The sequence below is a fragment of the Salvelinus alpinus genome, chromosome 1, assembly GCF_045679555.1.
Source record: "Salvelinus alpinus chromosome 1, SLU_Salpinus.1, whole genome shotgun sequence".
Classification (NCBI taxonomy): Eukaryota; Metazoa; Chordata; class Actinopteri; order Salmoniformes; family Salmonidae; genus Salvelinus; species Salvelinus alpinus.
In genome coordinates, this window is record NC_092086.1 from 104,671,661 (window position 1) to 104,692,473 (window position 20,813).

The 20,813-nt window shown below is 41.6% G+C and overlaps 1 pseudogene; it reads left to right on the forward strand.

The window, feature by feature from the left end:
• Positions 1 to 5,768: 5,768 nt before the first annotated feature.
• On the forward strand, positions 5,769 to 20,709 carry LOC139567563 (WD repeat-containing protein 36-like; annotated as a pseudogene).
• Positions 20,710 to 20,813: the final 104 nt, after the last annotated feature.

Below are 20,813 nucleotides of genomic sequence, written 5' to 3' on the forward strand. Positions count from 1 at the left end.
ATTAGTTTTGTTCAAGCTCTACATGAGTTAAATTCAAATAACTATGATTGAAAAGAACCAGTCGTTTTTTAAATTGAAGTTAATTTGTTATTTTCATTCATACTGTGTAAAGCCACATGACAGGCACTAATCCTGTACAGTCCTGGTGAGGACGACAACCATCAATTGTGTAAAAGATTAATGAGACATTTATTTGAAACAATGGGCATCTGAAATAAGGTTGTCGATATCTTAAGTTATGAGTGACATTTGCAGTCATCATATTCCACTTGTCCGACATTTGTCTCACTTCATAATGGTGAAATAAATGGGAGTGGATTCTGCATGTCACTTATTAATTGAAGAGGGTGAGGTCAGTGTGGTTTCCAGGGGGATCGTATTATGCCATTCAGATTGCAGATGCTTTATTATTATTATCCTAATGCGTAGGTAACTAAAGGTTAAATAAAATAAATAAATGACAATCCTCTTGTCTGTGTCATCCTCTTCATAGACAGTTCTTATCTTAACTCATATAATTTGTACCATATTAAGATTTTTGTAGAGAATTAAATGAAGATGCCTTAAAATAAAGGAGTATGACAAACGTTCACATTTCAAACAATTGTGCCCACTTTTATTTAGTCTCCCATGGCATACTTGTTGCCTCCCACAATGTATCAATGTCACTGCTTTTGCCTAGGGTCAGGTTTTCTTTTATTCCCTCCTAAATGCAATATTGTCCCACCTAAAGTACTGTTGCATTTTGAGTTCATGGGATTAGCAATTGAAGCTTGTTGATGGGATTAGCTATATAAACTTGTTTATGGGATTAGCTATATTACTTTGTTTATGGGATTAGCTATATGACTTTGTTTATGGGATTAGCTATTTGAGCTTGTTTATGGGATTTGCTATATAAATTTGTTTATGGGATTAGCTATTTGTCTTGTTTATGGGATTTGCTATATAAATTTGTTTATGGGATTAGCTATTTGAGCTTGTTTATGGGATTTGCTATATAAATTTGTTCATGGGATTAGCTATTTGAGCTTGTTTATGGGATTAGCTATATGAGTTTGTTTATGGGATTAGCTATTTGAGCTTGTTTATGGGATTTGCTACATAAATTTGTTTATGGGATTAGATATTTGAGCTTGTTTATGGGATTTGCTATATACATTTGTTTATGGGATTAGCTATTTGAGCTTGTTTATGGGATTTGCTATATAAATTTGTTGATGGGATTAGCTATTTGAGCTTGTTTATGGGATATGCTATATACATTTGTTTATGGGATTAGGTATTTGAGCTTGTTTATCGGAGATGCTATATAAATTTGTTTATGGGATTAGCCATTTGAGCTTGTTTATGGGATTTGCTATATAAATTTGTTTATGGGATTAGCTATTTGAGCTTGTTTATGGGATTTGCTATATAAATTTGTTTATGGGATTAGCTATTTGAGTTTGTTTATGGGATTTGCTATATAAATTTGTTTATGGGATTAGCTATTTGTGTTTGTTTATGGGATTTGCTATATAAATTTGTTTATGGGATTAGCTATTTGAGCTTGTTTATGGGATTTGCTATATACATTTGTTTATGTGATTTAGCTATATGAGTTTGTCTTGTTCATTGCTACTAAATGTCCTACTTTCAGTGTGACTTACTTTTGCAGATTTCCCCCCAATAAACCCATTCTGATGTTATCTTGGTGCTGTAGATGGATATGGCCATTCCAGAATGATGAATATGATCCATTAGTCGATTACTGGAACTCATCACTGATGATCTGGGATGGAGCGCTCTGGCCTTGATGTAGAAGAACAATCTGATAGTTACAGTTGAAGTCGGAAGTTTACATACACTTAGGTTGGAGTCATTAAAACTTGTTTTTCAACCACTCCACAAATTTCTTGTTAACAAACTATAGTTTTGGCAAGTCGGTTAGGACATCTACTTTGTGCATGACACAAGTAATTTTTCCAACTGTTGTTTACAGACAGATTATTTCACGTATAAGTCACTGTATCACAATTCCAGTGGGTCAGAAGTTTACATACACTAAGTTGACTGTGCCTTTAAACAGCTTGGAAAATTCCAGAAAATGATGTCATGGCTTTAGAAGCTTCTGATAGGCTTTTCAAGGCCTACCTTCAAACTCAGTGCCTCTTTGCTTGACATCATGGGAAAATCAAAAGAAATCAGCCAAGACCTCATAAAAATGTGTAGACCTCCACAAGTCTGGTTCATCCTTGGGAGCAATTTCCAAACGTATGAACGTACCACGTACATCTGTACAAACTATAGTACGCAAGTGTAAACACCATGGGACCACGCAGCCGTTATACCGCTCAGGAAGGAGACGCGTTCTGTCTCCTAGATATGAACGTACTTTGGTGCGAAAAGTGCAAATCAATCCCAGAACAACAGCAAAGGACCTTGTGAAGATGCTGGAGGAAACAGGTACAAAAGTATCTATATCCACAGTAAAACGAGTCCTATATCGTCATAACCTGAAAGGCCGCTCAGCAAGAAAGAAGCCACTGCTCCAAAACCGGCATAAAAAAAGCCAGACTACGGTTTGCAACTGCACATGGGGACAAAGATCGCACTTTTTGGAGAAATGTCCTCTAGTCTGATGAAACAAAAATAGAACTGTTTGGCCATAATGACCATCGTCATGTTTGGAGGAAAAAGGTGGAGGCTTGCAAGCCGAAGAACACCATCCCAACTGTGAAGCACGGGGGGGGGGGGGGGGCAGCATCATGTTGTGGGGGTGCTTTGCTGCAGGAGGGACTGGTGCACGTCACAAAATAGATGGCATCATGAGGGAGGAAAATTATGTAGACATATTGGAGCAACATCTCAAGGCATCAGTGAGGAAGTTAAAGCTTGGTTGCAAATGGGTTTTCCAAAGTTGTGGCAAAATGGCTTAAGGACGACAAAGACAAGGTATTGGAGTGGCCATCACAAGGCCCTGACCTCAATCCTGTAGAAAATGTGTGGGCAGAACTGAAAAGGCGTGTGCGAGCAAGGAGGCCTACAAACCTGACTCAGTTACACCAGCTCTGTCAGGGGGAATGGGCCAACATTCACCCAACTTATTGTGGGAAGCTTGTGGAAGGCTACCCAAAATGTTTGACCCAAGTTAAACAATTTAAAGGCAATGCTACCAAATACTAATTGAGTGTATGTAAACTTCTAACCCACTGGGAATGTGATGAAATAAATACAAGCTGAAATAAATCATTCTCTCTACTATTATTCTGACATTTTACATTCTTAAAATAAAGTGGTGATCCTAACTGACTTAAGACAGGGAATTTTTACTAGAATTAAATGTCAGGAATTGTGAAAACTGAGTTTAAATGTATTTGGCTATGGTGTATGTAAACTTCCGACTTGAACTGTAATTAGGACACACACATGACTAGATGCAGTCTGCCCGCAATTGATTTGATTGTGGCAGCCTCAGACTTGCTGTGTTTAAAATGAAATAAAATAATAATAATTGACAGCGAGTCACTCTGACTAGCACCCGTTGTCTTTCTCTCCTCCGTGCTGCAGCGACCACCACAGAACATTAAGTGTTTTATGCGCTGTCCGTGATGCTGATGCTGCAACATAAAATATATAAAAAGTGGTCAGATGGTCAGTTGAAGCAGATGCTAAACTACAGGACTGTTTTGCTATCACAGACTTGAACATGTTCCGGGATTCTTCCGATGGCATTGAGGAGTACACCACATCAGTCACTGGCTTTATCTATAAGTGCATCGAGGATGTCATCCCCACAGTGACTGTACGTACATACCCCAACCAGAAGCCATGGATTACAGGCAACATTTGCACTGAGCTAAATGGCAGAGCTGCCGCTTTCAAGGTGCGGGACTCTAACCCGGAAGCTTCCAAGAAATCCTGCTATACCCTGCGATGAACCATCAAACAGGCAAAGCGCCAATACAGGGCTAAGATTCAATCATACTACACTGGCTCCGACACTCGTCTTATGTGGCAGGGCTTGCAAACTATTACAGACTACAAAGGGAAGCACAGCCACGAGGTGCCCAGTGACACAAGCCTACCAGACGAGCTAAATCACTTCTATGCTCGCTTTGAGGCAAGCAACACTGAGGCATGCATGAGAGCATCAGCTGTTCCGGATGACTGTGTGATCACGCTCTCCGTAGCCGACGTGAGTAAGACCTTTAAACAGGTCAACATACACAAGGCTGCAGGGCCAGACAGATTACCAGGACATGTGCTCCGGGCATGTGATGACCAACTGTCAGGTGTCTTCACTGACATTTTCAACATGTCCCTAATTGAGTCTGTAATATCAACATGTTTCAAGCAGACCACCATAGACCCTGTGCCCAAGAACACAAAGGCAACCTGCCTAAATGACTACAGACCCGTAGCACTCACGTCCGTAGCCATGAAGTGCATTGAAAGGCTGGTAATGGCTCACATCAACACCATTATCCCAGAAACCCTAGACCCACTCCAATTTGCATACCGCCCAAACAGATCCACAGATGATGCAATCTCTATTGCGCTCCACACTGCCCTTTCCCACCTGGACAAAAGGAAGACTTATGTGAGAATGCTGTTCATTGACTACAGCTCAGCGTTCAGACACCATAGAACCCTCAAAGCTCATCACTAAGCTAAGGATCCTGGGACTAAACACCTCCCTCCACAACTGGATGCTGGACTTCTTGACGGGCCGCCCCCAGGTGGTGAGGGTAGGTAGCAACACATCTGCCACGCTGATCCTCAACACTGGAGCCCCCCAGGGGTGCGTGCTCAGTCCCCTCCTGTACTCCCTGTTCACCTACAACTGCATGGCCAGGCACGACTTCAACACCATCATTAAGTTTGCAGACGACACAACAGTGGTAGGCCTGATCACAGACAACGACGAGACAGCCTATAGGGAGGAGGTCAGAGAGCTGGCCGGGTGGTGCCAGAACAACAACCTATCCCCCAACGTAACCAAGATTAAGCAGATGATTGTGGACTACAGGAAAAGGAGGACCGAGCACGCCCCCATTCTCATCGACGGGGCTGTAGTAGAGCAGGTTGAGAGCTTCAAGTTACTTGGTGTCCACATCACCAACAAACTAGAATGGTCCAAACACACCAAGACAGTTGTGAAGAGGGCACGACAAAGCCTATTCCCCCTCAGGAAACTAAAAATATTTGGCATGGGTCTTGAGATCCTCAAACGGTTCTACAGCTGCAACATCGAGAGCATCCTGACTGGTTGCATCCCTGCCTGGTACGGCAATTGCTCGTCCTCCGACCACAAGGCACTACAGAGGGTAGTGCGTACGGCCCAGTACATCACTGGGGCTAAGCTGCCTGCCATCCAGGACCTCTACACCATGAGGTGTCAGAGGAAGGCACTAAAAATTGTCAAAGACCCCAGCCACCCCAGTCATAGACTGTTCTCTCTACTACCACATGGCAAGCGGTACCGGAGATCCAAGTTTAGGACAAAAAGGCTTCTCAACAGTTTTTATCCCCAAGCCATAAGACTCCTGAACAGGTAATCAAATGGCTACCCGGGCTATTTGCATTCTGTGCCTCCCCCAACTCCTCTTTTTACGCTGCTGCTACTCTCTGTGTATCATATATGCACAGTCACTTTAACTATTGATTTGACATAATTACAGCCATTTCTGTCTGAAAAGTTCTGTTTCCGAAATCCCTCATTTGTTTAGGGACAATGCGTTGCATGCGCGTGACCAATAGGGCCAGACCTATATCATATCATAATGTTTACTGGATGCTCAGGAGGTGAAGGGGCAATTTTGAATAAATTTGACAAGTTGTGGAAAATACTGGAGATCCAGAAAAAGAAGGTAAGGAGCAATGCATGCATATTATGTGTGCCAAACAGGTACTGTTAGATTACAACAGGGGTGCAACTTTGGTTTTAGAAGTGGGGGACAATTATTATTATTTTTAATATTCAGTTGGATAACAGCCTACCCATAGCTCGGAGGCGTCCGCATGGTCCTAAAGCACACCCCTGACAAGCCAAATTTGTGAAATTGTTTATCCGACATGTTGTGGTTGTGTGAGGCTTGGTGCTCACGGAATCAGTAGGCTATTAAACAAACACTCAAACAGACATCAGAAGCAGGATCTGAATTGCAATTTGTACAATATGTTACAAATTGCAATTAGTACAATATGTTACAAATTGCAATTAGTACAATATGTTACAAATTACAATTTGTTGTAGCTAATGTTAGGAACTAAGGGGTTAGGGATTAAGGTTAGGGGATGGGGATGGGTTTGCTAACGTGCTAAGTAGTTGCAAAGTAGCTAAAAAGTACTAAGTAGTTGCTATAATGCTAAAGTTGTATGTAATGAGATTTGAAAATGCATCCTTTGGGTTGCTAGAAGTTTTTTTTGTATTTTGCCTTATTATATGTAACCATACCAAACTTAACATATCATATTAATTTGAGTGTCCCGGATTTACTTTTACTATGTCAGGTCTGAGACCAGTCTGCTAATTCTAATCTCTAAATAAAAGTGGTTATTTAGTGGTCCTAGTGGTGATCATCATTGTGCCTTGTTATCAGTAACCATAGCAATGACTAAAAAGAGTAAGTTATCAGTTCACCCTTTTGCACAATACATTGGCCATTGTTTTGTTTGGTGACGTCCATTGTTTTGTTTGGTGATGTCCATTCAATTGTTTTGTTTAGTGATGTTGTCAACTATTTGTCATATTGCAAGTCAAGAAACTTGGAATCGTTGCTGTCAGTAAGTAGGACGCACGCACATTTCGTGATTTAACATTACCATTCACAGCAGGACTTCCTGCCTACAGAAATCTACAACATAATACATAGCTATCTCTCAAATCTGCCACTGTTTGCTCTTCCCAATGTGGACATGTGTCAAGGAAGGGCATACATCAGAAAGATTTGATTCGGTTGATGTATGTCAGAAGGTTTCCCCACTGTGTATGATGTCATGTCACTGAGTCAAGCTACCTTTTTATTAATTTCTAATATATAGCTATCAATGTTACCATTTGACAATAGATTTACGGAATGTGTGATATTTTCTAAAGGTAATGCACTTCCAGAGGACATATCATACCTAGCAGCTGATCGCATACTGGTCTATGTTGCAAATGGGAGAAAAGTAACAGCATTTGCTAGGAACAAAGAGATAAAGTAGCCATTCCTTCACTTATGATGAATAAACACTACATGTCCAAAAGTTTGTGGACACCTGCTCGTCAAACATCTCATTACAAAATCATGGGCATTAATATGGACGGTGCCATGTTGAAAGTCACTGAGCTCTTTAGTAAGGCCATTCTACTGCCAATGTTTGTCTATGGAGATTGCATGGCGGTGTGCTCGACATTATACACCTTTCAGCAACGGGTGTGGCTGAAATAGCCGAATCCACTAATTTGAGGGGGTGTTCACATACCTTTGTGTGTATAAATATTATATTGAATAGTTTATTTTACTGAAAATGATATTTGAAACTGGTCACTTTTTGCCCTGCTGGAGGTCATTTTGCAGGGCTCTGGCAGTGCTACTCCTTGCACAAAGGCGGAGGTAGCGGTCCTGCTGCTGGGTTGTTGCCCTCCTACGGCCTCCTCCACGTCTCCTGATGTACTGGCCTGTCTCCTGGTAGCGCCTCCATGCTCTGGACACTACGCTGACAGACACAGCAAACCTTCTTGCCACAGCTCGCATTGATGTGCCATCCTGGATGAGCTGCACTACCTGATCCACTTGTGTGGGTTGTAGACTCCGTCTCATGCTACCACTAGGGTGAGAGCACCGCCAGCATTCAAAAGTGACCAAAACATCAGCCAGGAAGCATAGGAACTGAGAAGTGGTCTGTGGTCACCACCTGCAGAATCACTCCTTTATTGGGGGTGTCTTGCTAATTGCCTATAATTTCCACCTTTTGTCTATTCCATTTGCACAACAGCATGTGAAATTTATTGTCAATCAGTGTTGCTTCCTAAATGGACAGTTTGATTTCACAGAAGTGTGATTGACTTGGAGTTACATTGTGTTGTTTAAGTGTTCCCTTTATTTTTTTGAGCAGTGTATGACACCACTTAAGGTCCTATATGGAACCAATTTTGGTTCAGTGAAGAAGAACCCCTGGGGGTTCTGATCAAAGAACCCTACAAAAGGGTTATATATAGAATCTTTAGGGGTGCAATAAAAATAGTTATGGTTCCATCCAGAACCTTTTCTTCTAAGCATGTAGGGCTTATATACATCTCCATTGTATATCTAAGGGGGGCATACAGTGCATTCAGACCCCTTCACTTTTTCCACATTTTGTTACGTTTCAGCCTTATTCTAAAATGGATTAAATTGTTATTTTTTCTTGTCAATCTACACACAATACCCCATAATGACAAAGTAAAAGCAGTTTAAAAATGTTTTTTTTGCAAATGTATAAAATTTAAAAAAAGGAAATATCACATTTACGTAAGTATTCAGACCCTTTAATCAGTACTTTGTTGAAGCACCTTTGGCAGCGATTACAGCCTCGAGTCTTCTTTGGTATGACGCTTTATTTAATTTAAACTTTATTTAACTAGGCAAGTCAGTTAAGAACAAATTCTTATTTACAATGACGGCCTAGGAACAGTGGGTTAACTGCCTTGTTCAGGGGCAGAACAACAGATGTTTACCTTGTCAGCTAGGGGATTCGATCTAGCAAACTTTTGGTTACTGGTCCAACGCTCTAACCACTAGGCTACCTGCCGCCCCAAAAGTGCTAAGCTTGGCACACCTGTATATGGGGAGTTTCTCCCATTCTTCTCTGCAGATCCTCTCAAGCTCTGTCAGGTTGGATGGTGTGCCAACTATTTTCAGGTCTCTTCCGAGATGTTTGATCAGGTTCAAGTCCGGGCTCTGGCTGGGCCAATCAAGGACATTCAGAGACTTGTCCCGAAGCCACTCCTGCATTGTCTTGGCTGTGTGCTTAGGGTTGTTGTCCTGTTGGAAGGTGAACATTTGCCCCAGTCTGAGGTCCTAAGGTTTTCATCAAGGATCTCTCTGTACTTTGCGCCCTTCATCTTTCCCTCGATCCTGACTAGTCTCCCTGTCCCTGCCGCTGAAAAACATCCCCACAGCATGATGCTGCCACCACCATGCTTCGCTGTAGGGATGGTATTGGCCTGGTGATGAGCGGAGCCTGGTTTCTTCCCGACCTGACGCGTGGCATTCAGGCCAAAGAGTTCGATCTTTGTTTCATCCTACAAGAGAATCTTGTTTCTCATGGTCTTTGAGTCCTTTAGGTGCCTTTTGACAAGCTCCAAGTGGCCTGTTATGGGCATTTTACTGAGGAGTGGCTTCCGTCTGGCCATATAGGCCTTATTGGTGGTGCTGCAGAGATGGTTTCCTTCTGGAAGGTTCTCCCATCTCCACGGAGGAACTCTGGAGTTCAGTCAGTGGCCATCGGGTTCTTGATCACCTCCCTGACCAAGGCCCAATTGCTCAGCTCTAGGGAGTCTTGGTGGTTCCAAACTTCTTCCATTTAAGAGTGATGTGTTGTTGGGACCTTCAATGCTGCAGAAAGTTTTTGGTACCCTTCGGCAGATCTGTGCCTCAACACAATCTTGTCTCGGAGCTCTACGGACAATTCCTGCAACTCCAATATTAGGAAGGTGTTCATAATGTTTTGTACACAGTGTAATATTTATGTTCAATCAGAAATGCCCAGCTCATCTCTCTTTAGCGGTCACAACTAGTTACCACAGCCACAAAGTCATATACCCCGAATATTTCCCCAAATTCTCTTCTTAAAATCTGATTTTAACCCTAACCACACTGCTAACCTTATGCCTAACCGTAACCATAAATTAAGACAAAAAAGCAAATGTAGTTTTTTAAATGCGTTTTTTTATGATATAGCCAATTTCTACTTTGTGTTTGTGGTAACTAGTGGAAACCCTTTACCACTCTTTTCCTCAAACTTTCTCGTCAGACCCCAGCTGTGGATGTTGTGGGCATTGGCCTATCATCGGGTCAGATCATCATCCACAACATCAAGTTTGATGAGTCACTGATGAAGTTCCAGCAAGACTGGGGCCCAGTCACTTCATTGTCCTTCAGAACAGGTGACATTACCAGGTGAACGTAGTGTTGTATTTATTATGGTTATAATGATGTGATAACTAGATTGTGTGGCCTCATTTGTGTAAGTGATGTGTAACTGCTTTGCGTCAAATTATTTAAAAAATCGGTCTTGATATGCTTTAAAAAATGTTTACTTACCTTGTCACACTGATGTGATTATTTTATAGATGGCCATCTGGTAATGGCGGCTGGTAGTCCTGTCGGACATATTGGACTGTGGGATCTAGAGGAGAAAAAGCTTGTGTGTCAGATGAGAGATGCCCACAACACAGCTATCGCTGGACTAACATTCCTCCATGGCGAGCCTCTTCTCATCACCAATGGGGCTGATAACGGCATTTGGGTTAGTGGTACTTAGAGGGCATCAGTGTTAAATTGCTGTAAACAATTGTCCTTTTTTCAGTCATGTCTCAATACACAGTTTTTACCTACATAGCTTAAAGCTTTTATTAGGACATCACTAGTTGCAAATTCAGCACTGCTAACACAATCCAGTACCAACATACCATAGGGTTATGAAGAATTAATATATTTGACCGTTGAGTTTTGAATGATCAAAGTCCTATTCCGCAGGTGTGGATCTTTGACACGGCGGGCGGAGGAGGCCGTCTACTCAGGAGTTGTCTGGGACACAGCGCCCCGCCCACTAAGGTCCAGCACCACGGCCTGAACGGACATCACATTCTCAGTGCTGGTATGTGTGACTTGCTGTCTCATGTTGGTAGAGCATGGTGCTTGCAACGTCAGGGTTGTGGGTTTGATTTCCACTGGGGACCAGTACAGAAAAAAGTATGAAAATATGTGCACTCGCTACTTACTGTAAGTCGCTCTGGATAAGAGCGTCTGCTAAATGACTAAAATGTAAATGTATCAGGCATCTATGAGTTTCTAGTAAAATTATTAGATTTCTCCCTAATCCGCTGTACTCTTTCTTTTTCTAAGGTCAAGATGGTACTCTGCAGTCGTTCTCCACTGTTCATGAGAGATTCAACAGGAGTTTAGGACATGGTACGATTTATTTTCTCTTTCGCGGAAAGATGGCTGTTATGGACAACGAGATGTTAATTTCAATACTGTTTGTTTACATGCATAAATCCTTGTTTCCTGTATTCTTCATGAAAATAAACCAATTGGTAACTAGGTTCCATCAACAAGAAGAAATCCAAAAAGAAAAGCTTGGACGAACTGAAGCTTCCCGCCATTACCATTTTCGCCTCAGGTATGTTAAGCAACAACAACAAAAAAGTTTAGCAACTTGAATATTTTAAAACTGCGATTACCTTCATGAGATAAAAATACTCAACTAGTCTGTATTTATGTGGAACCTTTTATCATTGAATGTGGTTAATTCTTTGAAAACGTTGACATTTTCTCTGATTCTATGTGTGATGTAGAGTGTGCCCGTCAGAGTGATTGGGACAGTATAGTAGCATGTCACAGAGGGTACCTCATGACGACCACCTGGAACTATCAGAAGGGCAGCATGGGAGCACACAGGCTGGAACCCCAACGCTTCAATAAGAACCGTGCTCTCAACGTCCACGCTACGGTAGCTAAATACATTACTGGTCATGTACAGTTTGTTTTGGTGTAAAATGAACCCAAATCATTTGGTAAAGATCGTTTGTTACACAGAAACAAACATAATATACGTGCTAGTTATGTTGTTAAAAGCTGTGTTTTCTCCCCTCAGGCAGTAGGTATCACATCATATGGTAACTTTGTAGTGGTAGGACTCTCATCTGGACACATTGACATTTACAACATGCAGTCCGGCATGCATAGAGGTCAATATGGAGAGGACAAGGGTAAGTACCCCCGTAAAGACAATTGCTTGTGTATATTTAGCTCATGATTTCTGATATAGATTCAGCTTAATTTGTCCTATCTCTGACTCTGTAGCTCACAAGGGGCCGGTGCTCGGCGTTTCCGTGGATGGACTTAATCAGCTGATCATCAGTGCCGGAGCTGACAAACTGGTCAAGATCTGGAAGTTCAAATCTAGGAAGCTGGTCCACTCCATTGACCTTGGCACCTCGCCCGCCTCCACACACCTGCACCGGGACAGGTAATGGTCAGATAACACCACAGGAGAAAAATAGCACTTATTTGACTGCATTGCTTCCAACTTCAAGGGATAGTGTAGGATTTGACAGTCAAGCCCATTTTCTAATTTCCCAGAGTCATATGAACCCATGGAGACCTTCTTTAACCTGGTAACCTACCTAAATGATTACCGCCCCGTGGCACTCACGTCGGTAGCCATGAAGTGCTTTGAAATGCTGCTCATGGCTCACATCAACAGCATCCTCCCGGACACCCTAGACCCACTCCAATTCGCATACTGCCCCAACAGATTCACAGATGACGCCATCTCAATCGCACTCCACACTGCCCTTTCTCACCTGGACAAAAGGAACACCTTTGTGAGAATACAGCTCAGCGTTCAACACCATAGCTTAGTGATGAGCTTCGAGGACACTAAGGACTCTGGGATTAAACACCTCCCTCTGCAACTGGATCCTGGACCTTCTGACGGGCTGCCCCCAGGTGGTAAGAGAAGGCAACAACACGTCTGCCACGCTGATCCTTAACACTGGGGCCCCTCAGGGGTGTGTACTTAGTCCCCTCCTGTATTCTCTGTTCACCCACGACTGCATGGCCAAACAGGACTCCAACACAATCATTAAGTTTGCTGACGACACAACAGTGGTAGGCCTGATCACTGACAACGATGAGACGGCCTATAGGGAGGAGGTCAGAGAACTGTCAGTGTGGTGCCAGGACAACAACCTCTCCCTCAATGTGAGCAAGACTAAGGAACTGATCGTGGACTACAGGAAAAGGTGGGCCGAACAGGCCCCCATTAACATCTACGGGACTGTAGTGGAGCGTGTCGAGAGTTTCAAGTTCCTTGGTGTCCACATCACCAACGAACTATCATGGTCCAAACATACCAAGACAGTCGTGAAGAGGGCACGACAAAACCTTTTCCCCCTCAGGAGACTGAAAAGATTTGGCATGGCGCATGTGACATTTTTTATTTGATTTATGTCTGTGTGTCCAGTATGAAGGAAGCTAGCGGTAGTTTTGCAAGCCTTTGCTAACTAGTGTTAGCGCATGACTTCTGGTTAGCGTTGGCTCACGAAACTACATCGAACTTCCTTCATAATGGACTCAGAGACAGAAAAATGGTATTAATCTGTTGCTGGGGAAGGAGATAAAGGGATTAATTGACAGCACTATTCCTTTAACTTTATACACTGATTTGTTTCACTTGGTTATCACATAGCAGTAGACTAGTGTCTGATTGCAGTCTTTCCTTGCCCTGGTATAGTGGTATGCTGGCCATCGCTCTGGATGACTTCACGCTGAATGTTCTGGACGTGGAGACCAAGAGGATTGTTCGCAAGCACCCTGGCCATCGAGGACAGGTCAATGACATGGTGAGTCCTTATCTCCATCTCTTTCCCTCTCCCTTTCTCTGTTTAGCACATCTCTCTCGATTTGATCTCGCACTCACTCTTTCCCTCAAATATTTGTTATTCTTGTCTGATGATACTCCTCAGACTTTCAGCCCAGACGGGTGCTGGTTGATAACGGCAGCCATGAACTGTACCATCAGGACATGGGATCTCCCCTCCGGCTGGTAAGACCATCCCTGTCACTTCTGGAGTAGTTTAGCATGTCCCTAACTGGGGGTAGGGGGTTGAGGGTAGCGGGTTGAGGGTAGCGGGTTAAGGGTAGGGAATAGGGTTTGTTTCTGGACCGGGCCCTTACACTTTACTGATGTAAAGTGATGTCACCAGCCCTGCTTTGTCATTTCCTCTCCCCACAAACTGAGATCGATGAGATGACCTTTGTCCAAAGATTTCTCAGGCCATCTTTGTTTCACTTTATCATAAATTGAGTGTATCAATTAATGTAATCGCTTTCAAGTGCTTTCCAGTGGAAACTCCCTCTCAGCCTTCAGTCATTGACTTGATTTCTCTTCTTTTTCTTAGCCTGGTGGACTGCTTCTTGGTAGACTCGGCTGCAGTCAGTCTCACCATGTCACCAACTGGGGACTTTCTGGCCTCCTCCCATGTCGACAGCTTGGGGATATACTTATGGTAAGAGTCACCACCACATCAAGGAAAGATGGGGTGTGGGAGTCAAAATCATTCTCAGGTTATGTCATTATTAGGGAACCGGCAGATTTAATGTTCACACTCATATAGGCACTCATCTTATCACATCTCGACTTATTTAAACTGCTAACAAGAATTAGCTGATAAAGGAAACATCTTGATTAGCAAAGTCTTTTGAACAAATGTGACTCAGCAAATTAGTGTTAATATTGTCAATTTGATATCTCAAAAGATATGTGTTGGAGTATGAGAAGTATGAGAAGTTATTGGTAGTATTCGGTAGTACAATTCAGTGTTATTAAAATCAAGTAGGTTAGTAATATTTACTATTATTCTTGAGTATTCTATGTTGTGTGTTTCCAGGTCCAACAACACGCTGTGCAGTATGGTATCACTGCGCCCTCTGCCTTCAGACTACGAGCCCACTGTGATCATGCTGCCAGGAACCTGTCCCAACCAAGGTAACTACTGAACAGCCACAGTGAGCCCATGGAGCACTTACTCTGTACCCAGCACAGGGGCCAGAAAGCCCCCACACCATCTGGACTGGCACATGTAACAGTGGTATCAGCCAATTATTCAAGCATTGATAATGAAAGATATTCAATATGGAGGAAGTGTGTCCTTGATTTTATAGGTACTTGTAACGGTCCTTTTGACTAGATATTGTGGTAGCAGTATTACAAGAGGATGTTATATTTACGCACCAAATGGTTGTTTTATTTAATAGAGTAAGGATCTTAGGACTCTCTTCTTTCTGAGCTAACTGAGAGAAGTCTTTATGGAGCTTGGGTTGGCAACTGATTAAGCGATGGCTTGGTGATTAAAAAAAACTACAGCTGGCGTTCCATAGATCAGATGTGGTGGGTGTCACCGAGATAGCATGGAGGAACAGAACAAAGGCCACAGTATTCCTAATTATCCTGTCATCTGGGAGACAACAGCAGAGGCAGATGACCAGAGGATGAACCCAAAGTGGCTTATTGTGCCCCCAATCTATATGGGTCGGGGGGTTGAACCAGCTATGACTGAGCAATCTTGGTATCAGGTATATAAGGAACAGTATGGTCTGTAAAAGGGTAGGCTCTCGGCCCAACAGTCAAGACAGTTGAATCGATATTGAATAAAGATGATTGTTTGAAGAAATGACCAAGTCTCTCTCACTTGAATAGAATGTTCCACCACAATATTTATGGAGGAAAACAATACTGTGCCATAATCAGTGTGCCAAAGTACATTCAAACACAATTTTTGAAATGAATTATCATAGGTACACTTCAACTGTGAGAGACGGAATCTAAAACAAAAATCCAGAAAATCAAATTGTATGATTTTTAAGTAATTAATTTGCATTTTATTGCATGACATAAGTATTTGATACATCCGAAAAGCAGAACTTAATATTTGGTACAGAAACCTTTGTTTGCAATTACAGAGATCATACGTTTCCTGTAGTTTTTGACCAGGTTTGCACACACTGCAGCAGGGATTTTGGCCCACTCCTCCATACAGACCTTCTCCAGATCCTTCAGGTTTCGGGGCTGTCGCTGGGTAATACGGACTTTCAGCTCCCTCCAAAGATTTTCTATTGGGTTCAGGTCTGGAGACTGGCTAGGCCACTCCAGGACCTTGAGATGCTTCTTACGGAGCCACTCCTTAGTTGCCCTGGCTGTGTGTTTCGGGTCGTTGTCATGCTGGAAGACCCAGCCACGACCCATCTTCAATGCTCTTACTGAGGGAAGGAGGTTGTTGGCCAAGATCTCGCGATACATGGCCCCATCCATCCTCCCCTCAATACGGTGCAGTCGTCCTGTCCCCTTTGCAGAAAAGCATCCCCAAAGAATGATGTTTCCACCTCCATGCTTCACGGTTGGGATGGTGTTCTTGGGGTTGTACTCATCCTTCTTCTTCCTCCAAACACGGCGAGTGGAGTTTAGACCAAAAAGCTCTATTTTTGTCTCATCAGACCACATGACCTTCTCCCATTCCTCCTCTGGATCATCCAGATGGTCATTGGCAAACTTCAGACAGGCCTGGTCATGCGCTGGCTTGAGCAGGGGGACCTTGCGTGCGCTGCAGGATTTTAATCCATGACGGCGTAGTGTGTTACTAATGGTTTTCTTTGAGACTGTGGTCCCAGCTCTCTTCAGGTCATTGACCAGGTCCTGCCGTGTAGTTCTGGGCTGATCCCTCACCTTCCTCATGATCATTTATGCCCTACGAGGTGAGATCTTGCATGGAGCCCCAGACCGAGGGTGATTGACCGTCATCTTGAACTTCTTCCATTTTCTAATAATTGCGCCAACAGTTGTTGCCTTCTCACCAAGCTGCTTGCCTATTGTCCTGTAGCCCATCCCAGCCTTGTGCAGGTCTACAATTTTATCCCTGATGTCCTTACACAGCTCTCTGGTCTTGGCCATTGTGGAGAGGTTGGAGTCTGTTTGATTGAGTGTGTGGACAGGTGTCTTTTATACAGGTAACGAGTTCAAACAGGTGCAGTTAATACAGGTAATGAGTGGAGAACAGGAGGGCTTCTAAAAGAAAAACTAACAGGTCTGTGAGAGCCGGAATTCTTACTGGTTGGTAGGTGATCAAATACTTATGTCATGCAATAAAATGCTAATTAATTACTTAAAAATTATACAATGTGATTTTCTGGATTTTTAGATTCCGTCTCTCACAGTTGAAGTGTACCTATGATAAAAATTACAGACCTCGACATGCTTTGTAAGTAGGAAAACCTGCAAAATCGGCAGTGTATCAAATACTTGTTCTCCCCACTGTACCTCTACTGGTATGCCATCAAACCTTGGGGTTTTTCCAGACTGAAAGGATTTAATAGCCTTAAAAAGTTATTCCTCTGTAATTTAGCCTTCGCACTGATCTTTCTGTACATTTGTTAATTAAATTTTTTTTAATATTATTTGGAAAGAATTCCTTATCATAATCTTCATTCAGTGGGAATGAATGAGACGGAAAAGAGAACATCTGCCTAAAATAATTAGCTTCCTCTTTTAAAATATAAGTTGGAGAATCATAGATGACTCCGTCTTCAGTAACGAGTTTCTGCAAATTATTTTTGTTAGCGTTCCTATATTGGAGATTCAGGAAGAATTTTTGTGCATTTTTCTCCATATTCCATCCAGTTTGCTTTATTTTTGTAATAGATTACATTAGATTGTTCTTGAATAAGTTCCTCAAGTTCTTTTTGTTTTTCCTCTAACTTATTTTGTATCTCTGTAGTATCGATTTTATTGCTATCTACCTGTACTATTAGTTCATGGATTTCCCTCGTTAGTCTTCTCTTTAGCCAGAAACTGCTTTTTAATTATTGATGAATATTGAATTGAATGACCACTGAAGGTACATTTAAAGGTATCCCAAACAGTAAGGGGATTTGCTGAACCTATATTATACTGGAAAAATTCAGTTATAAATTATTTTGTCTTAGTTAAAAAATAAGTTGTCCTCCAGTAAACTTTGATTAAATGTCCAATATCCCCGTCCACGTGGAAAATCTATAAAAGAGTTATGTGAAAGCCAATTAGATGATGATCCGATCGCATTCTGTCTCCTATTAAAACTTTTTTAACCTTTGATGCAAGAGAGAAGGAGACAAGAAAGTAGTCAAGACGACTAGCTTGATTAAGTCTCCATGTATATCTCACTAGGTGCTTCTACACCTGCATTGCTTGCTGTTTGGGGTTTTAGGCTGGGTTTCTGTACAGCACTTCGAGATATTAGCTGATGTACGAAGGGCTATATAAAATAAACTTGATTTGATTTGATTTAGGTTGGGGTATTTTGGTCTCGAAATATCCACTATTTCTAATGTGTCCATAATATTTGTGATTTCCTTAAGGGCATGGTGATGATAGTTTGTAGAGTGATTACCTTTATGGCCCATTGAGGTACTTAACACTGTGTTGTAGTCTCCTACCATAGTGATTAGATCATGTGTTGCCTGTAAGTTCAATAAATTGGTATAAATGTTTTCGAAGAAGTGTGGATCAGCCTGATTTGGACCATATGGATTAATGAGCCAAATCTCTTTTTCGTCCGCTTTCATATTCAAAAGGATCCACCTTCCTTGCGAATCATTCCTGATTATTTGCACATTCAGATTGACATTTTTGTTAATTAATATCATCACACCCTTTGAGTTCCTTTGTCCATGACAGAATATTATTTCACCACCCCATTCCTTTTTCCACACAACTTCATCTAAGGATGTAGAGTGAGATTCCTGTAAACAGTATATGTTATTCCTTTTCTTTTAGCCATGTTAAGACTGGTCTTCTTTTTTTATAATCTGCTAAACCGTTACAATTATAAGTGGCTGTACTTATTTCACCCCTTACCATAACTAGATACTATTCTCAGTCTAAATTGACCATAATTAGTGCTACAACACAGTGTTAAGTACCTCAATGGGCCATAAAGGTAATCCTACTGCCATCAGAGCTATTATGACGGTCAAAATTAGAGCTTTCAAATGTCTGATATTTAGAATTCAAGAAATAGGTTCTAGCGATATTTGTTTTATTCCCTTGCCTGTTTGCCTGTGAGCCAATGTCACAGATGTTAGAAAATTGAGACAAGATATTATGTGTGTAGCAAATCTGAGTACTGTATGTTATTTGGGTTCAATAATGTGTATTTTGTTTACTTTTTCCACAGTCAAAGATTGTGAATTTTGGAGTCCTGGCACAGAAGTCCGCTTTCTACCAACAGCTAGAATCTGCCACACTCTGCAACAAATGTATGTTTGAATCTCACTTAGCTAGCAATTACTCACAGTAGTTGTATATGTATTTATGTAAAAAAAAAAAATAGGGACCACAATGGAAATAAGTCCCCGACTTTATTGTGCAATCCTGGTCACGTTTTAGAAAATCTTTATTCAGTGTCTATATATGTATTTATTTATTTTGTGATGACAAAATCAATCAAACGTCTTGCAAGTCTGAATATCACTTTGCGATCAATTATTCACAGCACCTCTTGCAAGCATAGAAATTCCTCTCACCCCAAATCACTTCTAAGGCCATAAAAACTGAAGAATGTCTTTTAGAATCTCAATACTTGAACCTACTGCTAAATCCGATGTCAAGTTATTAGCATGTGTAGTAACTAGAGGATGTTTTGGCACACTTTTACTCTGCTGATACCTCAGGTCAATACAAATACAACGAGTCATAATCCATCCTCATTGTTTCTTCCAGATGATGGCCCTGTGGGGATGCTGAAAGAGATGGGTCCGTCTGGTATTGATGCGGAGCTCCGAGGTCTGGACCCTGATGAAGTCGGATGTCTCCAACTTTCTGAAGATGGTGGCCAGCATGCTGAACTCCAAGAGGGACTTTGATCTGGCACAGGCCTACCTGGCACTCTTCCTGAAGGTAACCATATCAATATTCTAGTCACCAACACTGTAGCTATGTTAATAAGCTGCTGTTATCTGTGTTATAACACTGTTATTATTGATTTAATTGACATGTTGAGCTTTTATTGTTACACATGAGTTCAATGATGTTATTACTCCAGTAATTATAGCGTCACTACACAGGAATAATAGCAGCTTAATGTTAAATGATATCAACGATGTCAGGAAGAGGAAGAGGGAAATCTATTTTCTGTTGCATTGACTGTCACCCACTTACATCTGCAACCAGCAGATGGAGTCAGAACATTGGAAATAAATTAAATAAAAAAAATTGTGATACACAATTCAATCAAAACCAATGACCACATTTCTAGAAGTCAAATAAAAAGTAAATGTTTTATTAAGAAAACATGTTTGACTTGATATGTAGTTCTGTTGTTTCACTCTTAAACTAAGCTCAGTTTTGTTGAGTACCTGAATTCAAATTGTATCTTTACAGAACATGAACAATGTGTTTTTGACTTCACAGCACCACAGACACACTTTGTTTCAAAGGTTCATAACGTGTGTATTTCCTGTATGGTTTGTCTTACTTCTGAGTTTCCTTCACCAACTCCGTATAGTTTCTCTCTCGCTCTCGCTCTCTCTCTAGCTGCATCTCAGACTGATCACCCAGGAACCAGAGCTCATGGAGGAGGCATCTAGAGTATCTGAGAAACTGGAGGAGATGTGGACATCCATGCAGACACTTTTCAATCAGAGCCTGTGTTTGCTGTCATACACCAAGAGTGCACTGCTTTGAAGTGTGCCTCTCCCAACCAACCCTCTTTCATTTTTCTTTTATTTATGTAGTTTTTCACACCGATCTATGTATACATCTCTATACAGCATTGTGGACTATAGTTTCACTCTTGATGCAAGAGAAGTTGGCCACATTTTATATGATATATTATGTGCTCTAATGCTTTTGTAATGGTCTAAAATATGATGTTCAATGAAATCGTGATTGACCAAAACCTGATGTAACTACCTTTTTTAAAATAGACATGATTGTTATCATTGTATTACTCCAGATTGTTTTCACTTTACGTTATTACCCTAATACAATTTGATGTTCATTGGTTCAGCATGAGTTACCACATTTTAAGATGTTCCCTG